Here is a 21,709-nt window from a genome sequence, read left to right as displayed (position 1 = left end):
TCAACGATACTTTAATTTAAAAAAAGATGTCTAGTTAAACACTCTAATTGTTTTTCTGTCGACAAAGGAATCTCCAGCAAAGGATTTTCTTCCACCAGTTCCTACGAGGTCCACGTCTAACCTTTTCCTACAGATTGGAATGATATTTAGTAAAAGCAGAGGAACCAATGGGGATCTGGGCTGAATGGATGCTTATGAGTAGGTGTGATCTCCTGGGCTGTCAGAGCATCCCTGTCTGAGCCCTTACCTTTAAGGGCTTGGCTTGAGCAGTGGGCCAAGTCAACGCATTGGATGGGCACAGGGAGCAGACATACCTCCCCTGGCCAGCTCATCTGTATCACCTACGAGCCAGCCCTCAGCAGGTTGCCTCCCTCGACTTCTGCAAATGCCTGTAGCCTGGGCAGCCTGGATACAAAGAATTAATAATTCATTCTTCCTTTGCTTATCCATCCTCACAGCCACCTATTACTTATCTGTCTGTTTACTAAAGACACGATAGCAAAGTGGTTTATGGTATGGGCTCTGGATCATATTGTCTGGGCTCTGATCCTGTCTTCCCAGCCCACTAGCTCTATCTATGCCTCAGGTCTTCCGTTAAAAGTGGGAAAACATGGTACTGATACCCGCCTTGCAGGGTTGTTATGAGAATCTAATGGAGAAATGTGTCAAACCCTTGCCCTGGCACCTTGTAAATACTCTGTACCTGTCGCAGTTTTGTGATTGTTTGTGGCTGGTGGTTGTTAGTGTGTGGTTGAGGGAAGCTTAGCAGATGGTCTTTGTCAGCTGTAAGCAAAGGTGCTAAGAAAACACAAAGTTTACTTTTCTATTTCCAGAGGGCTCAATTCCCATGGGAAACAAGATGCTTCCTCCGCTGCTGTTTCAATATTGGTTTACGACGTATTATGTACAGTCTGTGTGCTTGTAAACTTGACATCATTTATTTCATCTCCCCAGGTTCCTTTGCAGTACGCTCTCAATAGTCTTATTCCACAGAGCAAGAATCTTGGGCCCAGAGAGGTCAATATCTTTTCCAAATTTGCACAGCTAAGGTGGGGGGGGAGGGGTCACACTGGAGGCTGCCCATGTCCTCGCCATTCCCGGCTCCCCTCGCAAGTGACCCTGGGACCACCCGGGAGGCCACAAAGCCAGCTCAAGTCTGGGGACGTCTCGCAAGGACCTGACCAGGACTCTGCCAGCTTTGAAAATGGCTTCAAAGCCGCGTCTGAGACCCAGGCTCTCCAGGATGCCTTTCAAACAAGGGCCTGCTTCCCGGGACTCCAAACAGCAGGGCTGAGGAAAACCACAGACTTGATTAGCTTCGAAGAACACACTCGAAACCATTTCCTCTCCTTGTTTGAACTATCAAAAGGAACTCTTGGGTTTGAATAGCAACTTCAACTTTCTGCCGGAGTCTGTAAGAAAGAACAGCCTTCATTCAGACGTGGGCTGATTTCATCAGCATTTTTCAATTTCAAATGAGTTTCCCAAAGCTGGTGGCTGCCTTTGGTGGTCAGAGGATGTTTGATGTCCAGGAGTTGGAAGGGTTGCGTCAGACTTGCTGAGAGGGGGAAAGAGCCTTTGTGTCTGGGGCCTCAGGACAGTTTCCAGTTTCCTGCTTCTTCTTCTTCTTTTTTTTTTTTTTTTTTCATTTTTGGACACCCTGTGGCATGTGGAGTTCCTGGGCCAGGGATCAGATCCGAGTTGTAGTTGCAACCAACTCTAAAGCTTGGGCAATGCAGGATCCTTCAACCCACTGTGTCAGGCTGGGGGTGGAACCTACATCCTGGTGCTGCAGAGATGCCACCAGGTCCTGTTGCGCCACAGTGGGAACTCCTCCAGTTTCCTGCTTCTTAAGCAGAGAGGAAGATGGGCAGCTTTCGGGGGGGAGGTAAGAGGGGCCTCTGGGCATGTGGACGAACCAGGTTCTGAAACTTCTGCCCTTCAGGGGTGACCTTGGCAAGGTAAGAACCTGTCTCCCCGGTCCTGGGCTTGGCAGAAACCCCTCACCAAGGGTGAGTGTGGGAAGCTGCACGAGAAAGCAGAAGGCTGGTCTCTTTCGTTTGTTCTGTTACAGCAAGCTGTCCCTGGTGGAGTCAGAGAAAGAGAGAGAAAGGTCACTGAATGTCTGATTCTCAGAGCAGCGCCAAGTTTAAAGATTTTCTGGAGTGGGCCAGAGAGTAGATACTTCCAGGTTTGCAAGACATCAGGCATCCACTGCGCCCGCTCAGCTCTGCCGCTGCAGCAAGAAAGCAGACGCAGATGCTGTGTCAATGAATGAGGATAGCCCTGTTCCAATAAAGCTTCAGCAGACCTTCTATGAATGCCCTGGTTTGTAATTTCATGTAATTTTCACGTCATGAGATAACCACTCTTCTTTTAATTTTTTTGGCCAACCATTTAAAAGTGTGAAAACCCTTCGTGGGTCACATGAGAGCAGGGGGCGGGCTGGATTTGACCCACAGGTGGTGGCCTGCTGACCCCTGAGCCAAATGATGGAAGGGGCTTCCTGTGCCCTGGGCTGGACGGTGCCAGTGGGCTGTCGGAGCAGCTTTTATGGGGCAGAGCAGGAAGGGGGCTCAGAGGAGCAGTGGAGGGAAGCCCATAGCCAAGACAGAAGATAGACAGACACACACGCAAAGAGAGAGAGGGAGAGAGAGATTTCTTGCCTAGAAATGTTTTCTGCAATGGGACATGGTTCTGCTCAAAAAAGGTTTTTTGGGGTCTCTGTGTAGTGGTAAACATCTGGATGCTTAGAATGGGGCATTTTTTAAAAGGAGGGCATAAGAGTTCCCTGGTGGCACAGCAGGTTAAGGATCCAGCATTGTCGCTGCTATGGTTTGGGTTCCATCCCTGGCCAAGGAACTTTTACATGCCATGGGCACATCCAAATTAATAAATAATAAAGGGGGGCATAGTCCTTTTTTTTTTTTAAACCAAAAGATAACCCAGATGTCAAGTGTCTAAATACCCCAGTCTCCTGTCTTTTGAGATGTGAAGGACCAACTCCCAGAAGTCCTGTGTGTGTGATGGAAATCCTGCTGCCCTCTCCAAATCCCCAGGGACCCCTGAAGGGATGGTATCTTCTCCTTTATGGCCTGACTCTCTTAGTTTTTACCCTCCGTCTATTCGTCATCACTTTGCATATAGGACACTATTCCCTTCCCTGCGTTTCTCCCCGGAGCCCATCACCAGAAAGAGTTCCATGTGGCAGGACTCACTGGAAATTTGGCTTTGATATCCTTTGGCCATCCTCATCCCTAGGACTTTTTCACGATCACCGTCCTTCCACACCCCCGTCTTCACCCCAACCCATTGCCCCCCCGAAGGTATTTTGATCTGCAGGGTAGCAGACAGGAGCACAGTGCCCCATAATTAATGTAGGTGGTGTGGGCTGAGTCCATGGAAGGGGACCACAGCTTCCACTAAGGGGACAGAAGAGGACCACGGGTTTCACTAAGTGGGCAGAATATCAGGAAGTCTTCACAGGGGAGGGCCTGTGGGAGGGCTGGGGACACTCTGGAAGGAACACGTGGCAGAGAAGGAAGGGAAAAGAGTATCTGGGCCGAGGGAAGAACTTGAGTCAGGGCTCGTCAGATCCCAAGAAAGGAATCTCCCAACGAATGGATTTCATGGGTCTACTGATCAAACTTTTCTTTTCTTCTCTTCCCTCCAAAGATAAGCTATAATTAGGTTTCTAATCTTTGTGACCCTGGGCTGCTGAAGTATTTCCAATCCATCTTCTTTAAACCATTAATTTCCTTGAAGTGCCAGAACCAATGAAAAATTAAAATATTTTCTGTAACTAGATTTGTAAATTGATGGTAAATGTTTGCTAAATAAAATACTCAAATTGAACATCTCTGCATACTCCTGTAGTTGGTACTTGCAAAATGATCCTTAGATATTCTCCCCAAAGGAATGCCAAAGAAGAGTTTTCCCATGGTAGACCTTTGTAGAAACTTCCTGGCATTCGCTCTCTACTTTCTAGCCATCCTGGTTTCTCTTTGAGGGTCCATGTGGTTTTGGTGAAACTGACTCCACCCACAACTCTGGTTCAGGCACTCGACAGTGTAAGACAATCAACACATTTCGTCCCTCTGGTTTCACTTGAAGGCTGAGCCCCTGAGTGGAGTCTTCTCAGTCAGAGCAAATGTCAGTATCCTGCTTGGGGAGGTTGGGACACCAGCATCCTCTTTATGAACAGGGTTACCCACCTGGATGGCTGCATTCCCAAGGGAAATCAGACTGAGGATGAAACTGAGCCAAGGAAACAGCAGGGAAAATGCATCAGGGCCCTGATGACACCATGGACCACTGGATCAAACTGAGCCTGAAGCCAGCATACCTCTGGACTTTTATTACTATTATTATTATTATACTTGATTTACAATATTCTGTCAATTTCTGCTGTACAGCAAAGTGACCCAGTCATACATTTATATACATCTTTTTTTGGACATTATCCACCATCAACCTCCATCACAAGTTATTAGATTAGTTCTCTGTGCTATACAGTGGGATCACATTGCTTATCCACTCCAAATTCAATAGTTTGCACCTGCTAACCCCAAACTCCCCATCCCTCCCACTCCGTCCCCCTCCCTCTTGACAATCAAGGACTTTTTGGGGTTTGGGGGTTTTTTGTTTTTGTTTTGGTCTTTTGTCTTCTTAGGGCTGCACGCAAGGCATATGGAGGTTCCCAGGCTAGGGGTTGAATCAGAGCTGTAGCTGTTGGCTATGCCATAGCTCACAACCACGCTGAATCCCTAACCCACTAGGGCTTTTTGTTTTGTTGAAACAATAAGTTCCCTTTTTTGTTTAAGCCAAGTTAAATTCGTCTTTCCATTCGGAACTGAGACAATTCTCTAGACTGAACTGGATTTATGTCTGCCCCTTTGTGGAGATCTGTGAGTATGTGAACCCAGAATTTGAGAACGCAGCTGACAGTGTCTCTATCATCCAGATCTTGGGTTCCATCAGTAATAATCTGGATCCATTAAAGTATATTTAGTATTCACATAAAAAGAGAGATTGGCGGTTCAGAGGAGAATCAAAAGCATGGGGGAAGGTTTTTCTTCTGCAGTGATGAGAACTCAGAAGAAAAGCAACTGTGATGTTTTTATTGCATTCGGAATTAGAGCCAAATACACAACTTTCCCGCTGGGCTGTGCCAAGCAAGGTCTGACAGGGAGCGTGTGGAACCAGCTTCGTAAGCCTCAGCGGGGTTAATGAGGGACAGCAGTTTCAGGAACCAACTCTTTAAAGGCTCAGAGAAAGCAGCAATTCTTTCTCCTCTTCAGATTCCAAAAGGAGTATGTGATCATTGCGAAAATTTTAGAAAATGTAGAAAAGTCAAACTAAACTAAAAAGTAGCAAACATCCAAGTCTCCCAACTCAGGTCTGTCTGTCTTTCTGTCTTTCCTTCCTTCCTTCCTTCCTTCCTTCCTTCCTTCCTTCCTTCCTTTCTCTCTCTCTCTCTCTCTCTCTTTTTCAATTTTAAGGGCTGCACTTGTGGCATGTGGAAATTCCCAGGCTAGGAGTCAAATCTGAGTTGCAGCTGCTGGCTTACACCACAGCAACACCAGGTCTGAGCTGCATCTGTGACCAACAACACAGCTCATGGCAACTTAGGATCCTTAACCCACTGAGTGGGGGCCAAGGATCAAACACGAATCATTCTCGGGTATATTAGTTGGGTTTTTTACTGCTGAGCCACAAGGGGAACTCCTATTCTTTCTTTTTTTTATACAATCGTATGTCTTGGGCATTTTGCCACCACAAAATATCCTTGTAATCACTTTCAAGGACTGCACCGTATTTCACCATAGGGATTTTTCTGTACACGATTTTTTCCTTTAGTGGAACATTTAAGCAATTTGCTGTTTGTTTTCTGCTTGAAATTATGTCATGATGAACTTCTTGGAGCAAAAATCCTTTGTCCACATCTCTGATGATACCCTTAGGCTAAATTCCCAGAAGGACAATTACCGGGTCAAAAGATGTGAATATTTTTGAGGTTATTAATACATTTCACCAAATTGCTCCCATTAGCCACGCGTGAGTGCTTATAATGGCAAAAATTCAAAGTGTATCTGTTCTGTGGTCAGAGGTGGGTGAACCAGATAAAAATCAGTTCGATTCAAGAGTTGAGTCATTGACTGAGGATCAGCCCTGTGTAGGCTCTGAGATGTGGGTCACCCGGCAGTCATACCCAACGAGCTGGGAAGCAGACAGGCCGCGGGCAGAATAGCCTCAGGGGAGACAGAGTCACTCCTGGAACTTGACGTGGCCCAGTCTCTCCAAGCTTCATCACAGCCATTCTCTGGAACTTTTTCCTTTCATTCTGCCTCACTCCTAGGTCCTTCTCAAGTTCACCTTCATCTACTGGCTTGTAAACAGCAGTCGTTTCCTTGGTTGTGGCCCCCAGTAATATTTGAGACCTTCTTTGTGGCTCCGCCTACGTCTGTTTGCCCAAGATGTCTACAAAGACTGGTCAATGGCAGAAATCACAAGTGGGTTCCAGGACTGGATGCACCAACTCAGAAAGAAGGTGCCCCCTGCCTCTGGCCTTTGGGCAGCCATGTCTTACCTGGTGCCAGCCTCTCTGGCAAGTGATGGCTTAAATCCCCAGCTGTTAATTTACCAAATCACTGCAAGACCTCATTTCTGTGCCACAGTGCAGGGCAATTGGCAGTGAGTAAGACAGCCTCCTGGCCTCAGGTAGCTCACAGTCTAGGAAGTTGTAGGAAAGTCCATTTACTCACATGTTGCTGCAGAACCAGGCACTGGCGGGCTGGGGTGGGGTTCGGCGGGGGTGGGGGGGCGCTCCAGGTGCATCACTTGGAGCTAAAAAGGCAGGGCTCTGTCTGTGTCTACAAAATGTACTCCAAGTCCTCTCACAGGGCCCTTTGTCTTTGATGATGGCTTTATTCCCGCCTGAGTGACATGTCTGGGTCCACTCACGTGATTTTGACATCTGGCCCTTTCCTGGAGTTCAAGGACTGATCGCCACGGGGCAGGTTTAGGAGAAGGAGAGCAGCATCTGTGAAAGAAGCACAGACTGCAGGGTGGGGCTGGGTGTCCTCACTGAGGGGCCGGCTGGCATCAGAGACCCAAGGCGAGATCAGAATTTCGAATTTCGGGCAGCAGCTGTGGCAGAGGCCCCGCTGGGATTCAGCAGGAGAACAGAATAACTTTGCATAATGAGGGTGAGAGCTGTAAGGAGCAACTGTCAAGTGCTCTCAAAGATTAGCTCTTTTGCCTTTTTCTGCCCTGGCCTCACCTGTTCAAGGTTGGCTGAAGCCCTTGAACCCAGGGGGGAAGCTGGCTAGAGGCGACTGAGGTCTGGGAGGGGCCCTCAACTTGGGCTACGTTGTCTTTCCTAGGGCTGCTCTGACCCACTCACTGCGGGGCAGAGGATTTGGACCCAGTGGAAAAGGAGCAGACACAGGCTGTGGAAATTCGTTCTCTCTTTGTCCTCAGGAAAACCAATTCTTGGGGGCCTCGTTCCTCCAGGCACACAAGCCTTAGTCCTCCTCCGACAGATAGACAGACAGACAGCCCCCAACCGTCCAAGCCGCTGAGAGTCAGAGGAAATCAGGCTCTGGCTCTGCAGAGGGAACAGCCCGCTCATGGCACCTCCTCCATATGGTTTAATAATTTGAGATTTCTTACACGTCTCAAGGGAAGGCTGGAGGGGTTTTGATGCGCTTCCTATGGTTTTTTTCCAGCATGCGTCTCTTCTCATCAATAAAAGATTGGGTTTACTCACTGTGGTAAGCTGAGAGAGAAAAACAGGTGCAGCTATATAATATTTCTCTTTAATTACTGCTTATGAAAAAAAAAAGCACAGGAGTGTGGATATTAATTATTCCATATTGTTAGATCAGGATGAACTACTTACTAATTTTAACTGTGGCTTTTATGTAGAGGCTGTTGCTCAACATCTTATTAATTTGAGTAAATATTAACACAGCTCATACCCCTCCCCCAACCCCCCTCCCCTCCCCTCCCCCGGCTCCCTGACTTTGGCCCCATATCATACATCCTCTCGGCGGGGGGAGGGTGTGGGGTTTCTTTTCTCCTTCTTTGTGTGGTGTTGGGCTTGAGTGTAACAAAGCCTCCTCTAGGAAGGAAAGCTTTTTGATTTCAGGCCTGTCTCCCTCCCTCCATTTTTAGTCAGTCACGGTGCCCTGAGTCTTGTGTCCAAATGCAGGGAAATGCTTCTCTATTCTTAATGCCTATTTCCATGCCCAGCACATCTGCCCTCTGCATCGGTAGCTTCCTGCTCTCTGGTTCCCCCCAGTGAAAGGCACCTTTGGGTGGCCAGTGGCCCAGTGGGCAGATTATCACATATGAGATGGGGGCCAGGAAGCTCTCAAAGGGCCCTCGAGTTGCATCCTCTTGGGCCATAACTTGGAGATTCTGTCCTTAAGCTGCAGAGCCTGGGCAGCAGGGGAAGGGAGAGAAGAGGCTGGGGGCTCTGGTCTTGCACATGCTCAGCAGAAGCCACAAGATGGGGTGGCGTTGCAGGAGGAAGAGGCAGGGGAACCCAAGAGCCTGGAAGCTGGAGGTTGACAGTGGATTGGAGCTCCTGAAACTCACGTCAGGCTCTCTGTCGTGGCAAAGCCAATTACCAACACTTAGTAGTTCAAGACAGCAACCTTTTTATGGGATCTTACAGGTGTGCAGTCACGAATTTGGGCAGGGCTTGCATTCTTCATCTCCATATAGGTTAGTCTTCTGTGGCTAAGGCAGCTTTACTTCCAGGTCTGGCTCCTTGCTAGGGGTGGGGCTGGAAGGTCGGACTCGTCGCGGTGTCTCCCAATAGTTGGGCTTCTTGCGCAATGGTCCAGGGCACCCAAGGAGAAGGTCCCAGAGGCCCCTCTCTTGGGAGAGCAGCAAGATTTCTTCTGACCTAGCCTCAGAGTCCTAGAGCATCACGTCCATCTCCTTCTGCTGGTCCAGCAGGTCACTGAGGCCAGCCAAGTTTTAAGAGGAGGGGAATGACTCCATCTTTCATGAGAAGAGCAGCAAAGACACTGTAGCCATCTGTTTTTTCTTTTTTTCTCACATGCACCTGCAGCATATGGAAATTCCTGGGCCAGAGGTTGAATGGGGTCTGCAGTTGTGGTCTACGCCACAGTCATGGCAACACCAGATCCGAGCCACATTTGTGACCCACATTGCAGCTTGCAGCAATGCTGGATTCTTAACCCACTGAACAAGGCCAGGGATTGAACTCATATCCTCATAGAGACAGCATCAGGTCCCAGCCCTCTGAGCCACAATGGGAACTCCCCTGTAGCCATCTTTAATCTTCCCTAGCCCGTGATTCTGCCCAGGGGCTCACCAGGTCTCTGAGTGATGATAGAAAGTTTCAGAGTCTGATGGCCCGGATTTCAGTGTGGCCATTTTACTCCAAATTTTGCTAACATCTGATCTCAATCACTGATCCTAAGTTTCCTTATCTATGCAATAAAAATAATAGCTCCTGCCCTAAAGGATTATTGGGGCAGTTAAGTAAGATCACGTATGAAAAGGCCTAGAGTTCCTGTTGTGGCTCATCAGTAACAAATCCGACTAGTATCCATGAGGTTGAGGGTTCGATCCTGAGCCCCCGCTCAGTGGGTTAAGGATCAGGCATTGTTGTGAACTGTGGTATAGGTCACGGATGCAGCTCGGATCCCACATTGCCGTGGCTGTGGGGTCGGCTGGCAGCTGCAGCTCTGATTCGACCCCTAGCCTGGAAACTTCCATATGCCTCACTGCGGCCCCAAAAGCCCAGGCCAGGGTCTGGCATCCAGAAGGGACACTATCTGCGAGAGTCTTGCTCTAAAGACAGATGTTCAATGAGGCCAATAATGTGTAAGACTCGGTGAGGTTGTGTGTGTTTATTATCAACATGTAGGTTCAGTCTCGCCTGTGGGTCCCGAAACAGTTTTAGCAGCATTGTAACAATAGAATAGAAAAGGAAAGAACAATAAAGTTGTTGCATCGAGTTGCCTCCAGTGTAAGAGAGGCAAATCGTTTTTTTAGTCATATGTGTGGGAGTGTTTATGTGTGATGTATTTGTATGTATTGGATCATAATGTGAAATATATTGTTTCCCTTTAAAAATATGTTTTCTTCTGAGGCTCATGGTCAAAAATGTTGGAAAGCTAATGAGAGAGTGATTGTGGAGTGTCTTTGCCACCCGCCGTCCACTGTCACTCAAAAGCACAATCCTCACGATGCCCGCTGTATCTGAGAACCTAGGGCTGGTGCAGATGAGGAGCAGCTTGGTAAATATGCAAAGTCCACCAGAATCCTGGCCTCAGGGATACTTGACTGTCAAAATCAACAAAGTCAAAGTTCCTGGCAAGCCCAGCATTTGTCCTGCTGTCAGTTCTGAATGTCATATGTAGCCCTGAAAATTGGATGGATAGAAGCCAGCCTCTCAAAATCCCACCCATCCCTTCCGCTCTTAACCCTCTGAGTGTCCTCAGGATAAAGGGTGGTCTCTGGACCACTCCCCTCAGTACTGAGGAGGAGAAGCTTGAGTTGGATAGGGGTTTAGGGGGAAGTGACCATTGAAGTGGACATGCGTGAAGTTCCCGGTGTGGCGCAGCAGGAACAAATCTGACTAGGAACCGTGAGGTAACTGGTTCCATCCCTGGCCTTGCTCAGTGGGTTAAGGATCAGGTGTTGCCATGAGCTATGGTGTAGGTCACAGACACGGCTCGGCTCCTGTGTTGCTGTGGTTGCGGTTTAGGTCAGCAGCTCTACCTCCGAGTAGACCCCTAGCCTGGGAACCTCCATATGCCGAGAGTGTGGCCCCAAAACAAAAACAACAGCAACAACAACAAAATGGACATGCGCTGTCCTGCTTGCTGAGGACCCTGAACTTCCCCAGAGATCCGCTCTCTCTGATCCCATCCAAGGGAGCTGCCTTAGATGGCTCTGTGCCATAGATGACTGTGTTAGTTGACTTAACTGGCCAATCAGAGCTCTCTCCTGGAGTTGTTTTTTTGTTTGTTTGTTTGTTTGTTTTCTTCCCAGTTTGGGGCCAGAAATTCTTATATCAACCCCTTTCTGGCAGTAGAAACCCTGAGAGGTAAAACTTGAGAGCTGCTGTGTCCAAATTTCCCACTGATGGAGGAAGCCTGTCTACAGGGAGAGGAGACCAAGCCAGCAGACAGAGGGAAGCGTGGAGAGGAAGCAGAACCATCCAGGTGCTGTTTGAGTTCCCAGCTGTGCTTGTTCATAGAGCCGGGCTGCTCCCCATCTTGTTTGCCCGGCCGTTCAATCTCACAGCTCATAGGTCCATCCACACCCTTTTGCCTAAAGTCACTTGGGATGAGTTTCTGTCCCTTAGCACCCAAGAGTCTTTCCTAAAAATCATAAAAGGAGACAAGTTGATGGAACCCAAAAGGAGGATTCTGAACACAGCCTTTTTTCCTAGGCCTGCATTATGTTGCCAACCAAGACTGCCACCCCATCTCTCTCTTCCTGGCCAGGCATCTGCAGGGTGCACAGCCCAAGAACCAGATGCTCATCAGGGAGAGAAGCACCAGCCAACGCGCACACTGGATTCGCCAGCTCACACGCTTCATCCCGACAGGAACAGTCAAGGGCAGCCAGCCTGCCCCCCACGTGGATTCTCCAGGCCCCTTCCATAGTTAAATGCCATGATCTCTACTATGCCAGGGGCTGCCACATCAGGAGCCTTGGATTAAGTGATTTGTCTCCCTCCAACACAGCTGCTCCTGGTTCCTGTCTGACAAATGCAGTTCATTAGGGCTGACAAAGATGAATGTCCTTGTTTATGGAAGCCGGCTAAGTGCTGTTCTCAGGGAGCCAACGGATCTGATCTGAAATCAAGTGTGCACTGAGTTGCCTCCCCAACACTCCCTCTTGGCCACAGGCTTTGGTGGGGACGTCAAGGTCAAGTCTATGCTACTTGCCAAAGGTAGATCCCACAGGAGTTTCATGCTTGGGGTATGATACAAATTTGGCGGCCAATGGCAACCACAATCCCTCCCCATCATCTAAGAGTCAGCCTAATTTTTCAAGGTGGTTGCCCTGTGATGTACCTGCAGGACACACACCAGCCAAGAGACACACATCTGGGCCGCCAACACCCCCTAAGCAACTCCTGTAAGCTGGAGAAGGGGAGAGTGGAGAACCTGGGGACAGTCCGCTTGAGCTGCCATGACAAATCCCGGAGACAGAGTGGCTTAAACAACAAACATGTATTTCTCACACTTCGGAAGGTGGGGAAGTCCAAGATCAAGGGGCTGGCAGCTCTGGTTTGATGAGGATGTACTTCCTCGCAGGTGACCATCTTCTCGTTGTGTCACAAACATGCAGCCCATGGCAGGGGAGAGGGCTGTCTAGGGAGGAAGAAGATGCAGAAGCATAAGCTGGGTAGAGCGGCACCTCCCATGGAGAAGCTGAAAGGATGCTAGCAGCCACCTTCCCTCCTGTCCTCTGACCATGAATCAGTCAACAGTTTCTCGTGGAATTGCTCTAAACTTCAAAGACCCACAGCAATGATCCTCAGCCTGGCTGGGAGGCAAAGTCACCAACTACTCTGGTTTTCAAAGTTTTGGACCATCATCCACAGCAAGAAACACATTCCACATCACAACCCAGATGCACGTGGGATTTCAACAAAGTTTCACCAAACAGCACTTACCTTTACTGAGTGGAATTCATGCTGATATTTTCTATTCTATTCAATTTTATATTTTAAAAAATGCTAGTCAGAGTTCCTGTTGTGGCTCAGCGGTAACGAACCCGACTAGCATCCATGAGGACATGGCTTTGATCCCTGGCCTCGCTCAGTGGATTAGGGATCCGCCGTTGCCGTGAGCTGTGGTGTAGGTCACAGATGCGGCTCGGATCCCGTGTTGCTGTGGCTGTGGTGTAGGCTGGTGTCTACAGCTCCGATTGCACCCTTAGCCTGGGAACCTCCATGTGCTGTGGGTGTGGCCCTAAAAAAAGAAGACAGAAAGACAAAAAAAAAAAAAAGAAAGAAAAGAAAAGAAAATGGAGTTACCATATGATCCAGCAATCCCACTCCTGGGCATATATCCAGAAAAGATGAAAACTCTAATTCAAAAAGATCATGCACCCCAATGTTTATACCAGCCCTATTTATAATAGCCAAGACATGGAAGAAGCATAAATGTCCACAGACAGATGAATGTATAAAGTGTGGTATATATGTACAATGGAATAATACTCAGCCATAAAAGAATGAAATAATGCCATTTGTGGCAACATGGATGGAACCAGAGATTATCATACTAAGTGAAGCCAGACAGTGAAAGACAAATATCATATGATATCACTTATATATGGAAACTAAAAAAATGATACAAATGAACTTATTATAAGACAGAATAGACCCAGAGACGCAGAAAACTAACTTGTGGTTACCAAAGGGTAAAGAGGGAAGAGGGATAAATTGGGAATTTGGGATTAACAGATGGACACTCTCTGTATAAAACAGATAAACCAGGACCAACTGTGTAGCACAGGGAGCTACATTCACTATATAGGCTGTGGATAATTCATCAGGCTTCCTGGGCCCTCAAACACAGCTCCACAGGCCTCTCTAAGCCCCCTCCTTACCCATTTCCTACAACAGAATTCTAAGGCTGGCCAGGTTTCACTAACAAAGCCTGTCATAGGCAGAGCACATCCCGCACGAGGTCTAGCTTGACCAATGGACTCCACTCCAGATTGCTCAGGCTGGTCTGTGGGTCAAGGTCAGAGTTAGGGACTCCTGAGGCTGACCAGAGAGGCCTGAGATAGGAAGAACCAGGGGTGCCTCTTGGCAGAGTCCATGGGGAGAGCAGGGCTAGAGAGCCTCAGAAAGCACACGCCAAACCTCAAAGCCGCCCAGGAACACGGCAGTGGCGGCTGACATGGCCCATGGACTGGGAGAGGCACTCTTAGAGTGAGGACTCGTTAGGAAATGGATGCCCGGAGAGATCAGCTTATCCACAGTTAGGAAGCTGGAAAGTAGAGGGGCTGGGAGGCAAAGCCACAGCTGCCTGGCTCCTGGGCACAGTGGGCACAGCGACACAGAAAGCACCAGGGGCTGGCAAGCCTCAGTATCCCTGCTCACTCTCAGCCCTGGAGTGGGGGCCATCAGGCTGGTCCCCAGCCTGAGGAGGTTGCTGGTCCCCACCAAGTTTGGGAAGGTAAATGATTAATCAAAGGTCATGCTGCATGATTTCAGAAGTAGGCTCGGCCCCACCAGTGGTCCCCCTGAAAGCTGCCTCTCTGCATTGAGCTCCCCTTCCTTCTCATCCTGCCCCGAGGGCTTTCCTCCTTCTTGCTCTATGTTTTATTTATTTATTTTGCTTCTGTTTAAAATTAATTCCACCACACTGAATAACCTTCCCCCACAAGGTTGGAGTTAATCAGCCTGAATTTATTAAGATCTTTACAATTAAATGAGCTCATACCAGGAGGAGGAAAGTTACCTTATTATCCCATTTTAAGAGCTTGAGTAATTTTAGCCCCTAACTTACTGTCGACCCGCGATGACTTCCGTTGTGGTTGCCAATGACTTTGGAGGGCAGTGGACCACAGTCTGCTCCGTGCTTCCCATCCCTGATGTGGGGAGAAGCGTGCTCAGACGCCGAAGTGAGTCACGGAGAGGAGAAACGGAAACCGGGTGCCAGACCCTGTAGGTCCTTGTGTTTTGAAGGAAAAGCCTTTTCCTTTAGCCTCGTGGGCCTCCCCTCAGTCTCAAAAGCCTGACTCAAGAGTTAATGATGAGGAAGTTTTCTTATAGCTAAAAAAACAAAACTAAGTAAAACAGCTGCCATGATGTTACTGCCTTGAGCCACTAACTTCTTACGCATGTTTACTTTCTAGGTAGGGTTATATCCTATCTGGTGTTCAGCTTTTCACAAATAATCTTTTCCTTGCTTAACAGCTTTTGTTTGTTTTTTGTTTTGTTTTGATTTTGTTTTTTTACTAATGGTTACTTTCTAGTTAGGGTTATATTGCAATTAATGTGTTGTTTGCTTTTCAGGGCCATACCCGTGGCATATGGAAGTTCTCAGGCTAGGGGTCCAATCGCAGCTACAGCTGCCAGCCTATGCCACAGTCATAGCACCGTGGGATCTGAGCCACGTCTGTGACCTACACCACATTTCACAGCAACACCGGATCCCCAACCCACTGAGCGAGGCCAGGGATAGACCCAGCACCCTCATGGATATTAGTCAGATTCGTTTCAGCTGCGCCACAAAGGGAATTCTACCCAGTGTCTTTTTTTGTGATGAAAACACCCCCTAACACCCCTTCCCTGTGAGCAGTCTTCATTCCGGAGGGAAGGTCAAGTAAGGATAACCCTGAAGACCACCAGAAACCCTCACAGACTGACGATGCTGGACTCGACGACTCTGAAATGATCTGTGGAAGCAGAATGCTATAGACACTTCATCAATAGCCCTGTCTTCTGAGCTAAACCTGTAAAACCCCTTGCCACCCCCTCTCGAGGCAGGACACCGTTTTGAGGCGTTAGCCTGCTGTGGCCTCCTTCGCTCGGCAAAGCGATAAAGCTGTTCTTTCTGCTTCACCTAAAACTGTGGTGCTGGAGTGCAGAGGCCACATTTTGGCTACAAAACCAAGGCGACAGGAGATGTGGTTCGGCAGGGAGGGAACGTGTCTTAGTTTCAGAGGCAGAACTTGGGCACAAGATGGGACATTAGGAAAGGATGCTGTCCTTCTGACCCTCATCACCTGAGGGAACTGCCCAACTTGCCCTGGACCCCTGCCCCTCCAGCCCCCCTCCAGCTCTCCTTCCTCATGGGAGCCTCTTGCCTACCACCTACAGGATTAGACAGACCCAGATGCCCCGAGGAAGCAACTCGGCTCAGAAATGACCCTGCTGCTGGTCCCAGTTTGACCTAGGCCCCTTGTGTTGTTTGTTCCTGAAGGTCTGATGATCCACCTGTACTCTGGGATACGTACTGAGGTGTAAGAGTCAAGTTCTCTTGTTTTAAGATACCTAGGAAATTAATTCAGGGTCAGTATCCACCCCTCCTCCCCCTGCCCATGCTTCCAGTTCTTACCATGCATGCTCTTGGGTCCCCAGTGTTCTGCTGTGTTTGAATTCTTTTCTGTGGCTTTGGCTGGCTGAATCCTTTTCCATACCAACTTCCAGTTATTAGCGGGCTGATTCTTCTTCTAGGTGCCGAACCCCCATAGTTAACTCCCAGATGACACTGTCCTGTCCTAAAGTGACATACGCAGGAGGTGGACCTCACTGCTGTCACTGGGGTACCCTGCTGCCCTGCACACAGATTCTGTCTGTTAGCCAGTGCTCAAACCAATCCTCCAAAACTCTCAAGACCTTTTCCAGTAGTTGGCCCACAGTTTGACCCTCACTAAGCCTCTTGAGCCATAGGAAGGACAAAAGGCATACTCTAGGCAGTGTGCTCAGGGGAACGCTTAGATCCCAGGCCAGTTCACACTGAGCACCATGAAAGCTGGTCTCTGTCATGTCCCCGCAAGGGTTCATCCAGGCAATGATGTTGAGGAGTAAAGCTCTTAGAACAACACAACTACACAACCACAAGCTATGTACCCTACACTGACTTCAGCTAAAGTCAGGACAGCATCTATAGGAACACCCAGGAACCCTCCCTAACTACTCAGGATCAACGAACCATTGTACCTCACCCACCTTCTCCTCGCAACCCCGTTATCTGTCTGGGGCACAGCTGCACTCTCCCTGGGGCAACTACTCGCTGAATCCTTCCGCCCAGTGGGGCCACTCAGACAACGTTGACTCTTAACATCTTATATATGATTCCTCCTCTCCCTCATGATAATGTTGTTACCCTATGGAGTGGCCCGATGACCAGGCCATCAGGAAGTGGTAGAAAAACAGAGCAGCCTTTTGTGAAATCTTAACCCTCTGTGGGTTAGAATCAATCTTGAATATCTGGGATAATTAGATCATGTCATATTATCCTTTTAATAGATTTTTTGATTCAATGGGTAATATTTTGTTAAATATTTTTGCATCAACAAATTGGTTGGGCCACAGGCCTATAGTTTCATTTTCTTGTAATTTCTTTGATTGGCTTAAGTATTCAGGTAATGCTGGTCTCATAAAATGAGTTGGAACATCTTCCCTTCTCTTTTCTGGAAGAGTTTAAGTTCATGTTCTCTGGTTCTGATGTTCAGGTTATTTACATGCCTACCGATTTTCTGTCTAAAAGTCTTTTGATTGCTGAGAGAGATTTCCCACTATAATTGTGGATTTGTCTATTTTTCCTTACAGTTCTATTAATTTTTGCTTTATTTATTTTGAAGTTCTGTTGTGCATACACATTAAGAATTTTTTTCTTAATTATGTAGTTTCTCTCTCTCTCTCTCTCTCTCTCTCTCTCTCTCTTTTTTTTTTTTTAATTTTTTTTATGGCTGTACCCATGGCGTATGGAAGTTCCTGGTCCAGCAAATGAATGAATCTGAGCCACAACTGCAACCTACACCACAGCAACACGGGATCTTTTAACCCCCTGTGCAAGGCTGGGGATCAAACCGGCACCTCTCCAGTGACCTGAGCCACTGCAGTCAGATTCTTAGCCCACTGTGCCATAACAGGAACTCCTATAGTACCTCTCTTTGTTCTTGGTACTACTCCTTATTCCCAAGTCTACTGGGCTTGCTGTTAATATAGTCATCTTAACTTTCCTTTAATTAGTTTTCATTTGATACAATTTTTCCATTCTTTCCCTTTTACTCTAAAGTGAGTTTTTTAAAAATAAGCGGCACAGAGTTGGATCTTGCTTTTGTTAATCAAACCTGACATTTCTTTTTTCAAGTTGCGTTTCTTAGACCATTTATATTTAATTCAAATATCGATCTAGCTGTATTTGATATACATAATTAAATAGACGATTTTGCTAGTTTTCTCTTTTCTTCTTTAGCTTTTTCAAAACACCTGCTTTTATCCTAAAAACACCTTACATTTAAAATTCCATTTTAGCCTAGAAACAAACATGCAGGAGCTTTGGCTTGAGGAGCGGGAGCCAAACATGAAAGAGAAGGAAGATGTGGAGGGCTTTGTTTCCCAGGCAGTGCTTCACTTGGTAAGCAGCTCTGAACAATCCTATCTTCACATAACAGACTTTACTCTGATCCAGCCTTGATCAAATCAATAACCTTTCACAAGGAATCCGTAGAGCTTGTAATTTTCTGGCAGTGAGCTCATGAGGAAGGAGGAGGTTGTTCTAAAGGGGCCTTGGCACCTTTAGAACAACCTGCATAGGGCTGAGTGCTGATGAAAGAGGCTGAAGCTCACTAAGAACACGGCATTCTTACTTAAATATTACATTGGGCTCAGGAGGAAATAAGCTGAAGGGAAAAAAGGACTCAATAATCTCACTGGCTGTTTGCTATTTGTTACATCTGGGTTTTTTTTGTTGGGGGTGGTGTTCACCTTGTTCCCTTTCTCTGCTTTCTTTGAGATCAGTGGGTATTTTTCATAATTCATTTTTCTCTGCACTATTGGCTTACTCGTTCCATCTCTCTTTCTCGTCTTAATGATTGCTTGAGGTTTATCCTGTACATCTGTAGCTTACCATTTTCGCCTTTTATAGGATCCTGTATTACTTCACAGAATATAAGAACCTACAACAATGTATTTCCATTTCCTCATTCCCATCTTTGGTTTGATGCTATTGTTGACATCTATTTCATTTCTACACATGCTATAAACCCCAGATACATTATGACTTCTTTTGCTTCCACAGTCAATTAGATTTTAAAACAATGTAAAAATCAGTTTTTAAAATGTCATAAAGACGTTTCTCCATATTTTTACACTTTTTGTTATACTTTCTTTGTATAGATCCAGATTTCCATCTGGCATTACACTCCTTATGAAGAATTCCCTTTGAAATGTCTTATAGTGCAAGTCTGCTAGCAATGTGTTTTTTCAGTTTACATTTTTTTTTCTGAGAAGTTTCTATTTTACCTTTGTTTCTCAAAGAAAGTTTTGCTTGATTTGGAATTCTAGGTTGACAACTTTTTCTTTTAAGATGTTAAAGGTGTCACTTTGTTTTCTTTTGGCTTGCATTATTTCTTCCAAGAAGTCTGCTGAATTCTTATATTTGTTTTTCTGTATGTAGTTTTTTTTCCATTTCTATATTCAAGATTACTCTTCTTTTAGATGTTTAAGTTTTGAGCAGTTGACTATGAAATGTCTAGGGGTGTGTGTGTATGTTAGTTTATTCTGCTTATTGTTCTCTGAACTTCTTGCATCTATGGTTTGCTATATTTCATTAATTTTGGAAAATTCTTAGCCATTATCCCTTCAAGTAGCTTCTCCCGTTTTTTTCTCTCTTTTCCTTCTTGGACTCTAATTAAATATATGTTAGACTGTTATATGTTGTCTCACAGTTCTCTATGCTTTCTTGTGTTTTCACTTTGTGTTTCGTTTGGATAATTTCCATTAACTTATATCCAAGTTCACCAATTCTCCCTTGGTTGTATCTACTCTACAAATAAGCCCATCAAATAAGTTCTTCAAAACAGTTTCCACTTCTCTGTTGAAATCTTTCATCAGTTCATGTATCTTCTCTACCTTTCCTTCTTAAGATGCTTTATCATATCAGTCACAGTTTTTTGAAAGCCCCGGGTTGATATCTCCAACATTAGCATCACCTTCGAGTCTGATTCTATTGATTGTTTTATCTCTTGACAAGGGATTATTTATTCTTTCTCTTTGTGTGTGTGTCTCACAATGTTTATTGAATGTCAGACATTGTGTGTAGAAGAAGAGTAGAGGCTGAGGTCAATGATTTTTACTCTTGCAAGTGGGTACATCTTGGAAGTGGGTAGATTTCTTTTTCTTTAGCATCTTCAGTTAGGGGTCAAGTTGATCTAATGAGGAGTTGAGATGGGTTAACGATTTTTGTAGTTATCCTGCCTTTCATATATATCCATATATCCTTCCTTTCACTGCAAACTTCAAATTCCTCCAGAGGTGGACTGCTGTTATCTTATGCTTAGCACCAGGGGCACCAGGAAGGGTTCTGGTCTTCTCGTTTCACCCTCAGCTTTCAGCAGCCCTGTACACCTCCACCATAGGAGTCTTCTCCATACTCTTTCACTTATTCTAGCCAGGAGACTGATGGTGCTATACTCACTGTGAGGCTCATGATGGCACCGCAGCTTTTCTCACTTCTTATATAACTTCAGTCTTAGGCAGACCTTCTGCACCTAGACCTCAGGGATGGGTCCTTATCCATAAATAGTCCTACTCCTCCCCTCTGTGGGAACCAAGTACTGCCTTGTGTCTATGGTTGGTACACTGTCCTTTCCTGTCCCAGCAGTAGCAGACCTGTGCTTTTTTTTTTTTTTTTTCTTTTTACAACCACAGCTGTGGCATATGGAAATTCCCAAGCTAGGGTTCCAACTGGAGCTGCAGTTGTAGGCCCATGCCACAGCTACAGCAATGTCAAATCCGAGCCACATCTGCAGCAATGCAGGTTCCTTAACCCACTGAGCAAGGCCAGGGATTGAACCCACATCCTCATGGATACTATGTGGGGTTCTTAACCCACTGAGCCACAACAGGAACTCTGAGCTATGCTTTGTATCAGAGCAATATTCTGGGCTTGGGAGTGTTTCCTGCCCCTCCCCTATGATCAGGTGGTTTGGCTTCTACCTCTCTCCCCAAAAGAAGACTCATTTCACTTAAGCCTTGGGAGCAGGAGGGTTTTCTTTTATTCCTTCTACTATCTTATGACTTTTGCTTTGGGGGAGAAAAATCTGGAAGAGTCATTGGGATTCTGCATCTATGATGCAGCTGCAGCCCAATGTCACTTGCACGTCTGTGCCACTGCTTTGCATCTTCTCGCACCTCCTGCCCTGCTTCTATTCTTTCTCAGGAGCACACTGCAGATCTTGTGGGAAAGAGCTTGCAAGTGAATGCAAACCTCCTTTGTGTTAGGGGCTCTCAATTTTCTATACTGTCGTGTAAGCCTACATTCAGTCTTCTAGAGTTGATGACAATTTTAGCTAATTTCTTCTTACTTTTCCAGTGGCCACATCCCTTCTTCCCCTTGCCTTCCAAAGGTGAAACATTCCGTGTGGTTGCTCTTCAAAGGAGCTTGCTATGCTTTGTCTCTCAATTCACTTGGCTGCCTTATGAGCTCAGCTCTCTGATGGGCTCAAAAAAAGTTAGGATTTCATAGGTTGTCTGGCCTATTCCCATAATGAGAATGGGAGTGGCTGCTGGGAGGATTTCTATGTTCATTTCTACATTCAAAGTGGAAGGAGAACTTCCTAAACACATCAGTATTCAGTGAACATTTGGGGACATTCAAATGAACATGTGCAGAAAGCAATTGAATATATGGGTCTGGAAAGTGAAAAAAGAGATCGGAACTTGTTCCAGTTTGTCTATGACTGCATAACAAACCACCCAAACCGTAGTAGCCTAAAACACTGTTTGTTTAGCTCATGAATCTGTAATTTTACCAGACTGTGGTGAGGAAGGCTGTCTGTGCTTCATGTAGCATAAGCTTGGTTGGCCAAGGGCTAGAAAATCCACCCTCAGTACAGCTATTCATTTGTGAAGCTGGCAGGTGGGCCCTGACTGTCACCTGGATCTCAGCTAGGTCTGAAGCTTAGGGTTCTCAATTCCTTTCTGTGTGAGCTTCTCCTCATGGTCTTGTCACAG

The 21,709-nt window shown here is 46.6% G+C and overlaps 1 long non-coding RNA gene across 2 annotated transcripts in view; it reads left to right on the top strand.

The window, feature by feature from the left end:
• The window catches only part of LOC146398358 (uncharacterized), a 216,071-nt gene that overhangs the window by 143,559 nt on the left and 50,803 nt on the right, over nt 1-21,709 (top strand). Inside the window, exon 4 of one of the 2 annotated variants that reach the window (XR_014821668.1) lies at nt 955-3,855. The exons of the other annotated variant lie outside the window; for it this stretch is intronic. This is a non-coding gene — a long non-coding RNA (uncharacterized LOC146398358). Of the gene's footprint in view, nt 1-954; nt 3,856-21,709 lie in introns of those variants that run through there. 2 annotated transcript variants of the gene reach the window in all.

Source organism: Sus scrofa, chromosome 12 (assembly GCF_054392235.1).
Source record: "Sus scrofa isolate SSC_HxYL_T2T_F1_AM1 chromosome 12, Sscrofa_HxYL_maternal_Yorkshire_Landrace_v2.0, whole genome shotgun sequence".
NCBI classification, from domain to species: Eukaryota; Metazoa; Chordata; class Mammalia; order Artiodactyla; family Suidae; genus Sus; species Sus scrofa.
Note: the sequence above shows the minus strand (reverse complement) of the source record. Positions and strands in the feature narration are given on the sequence as shown.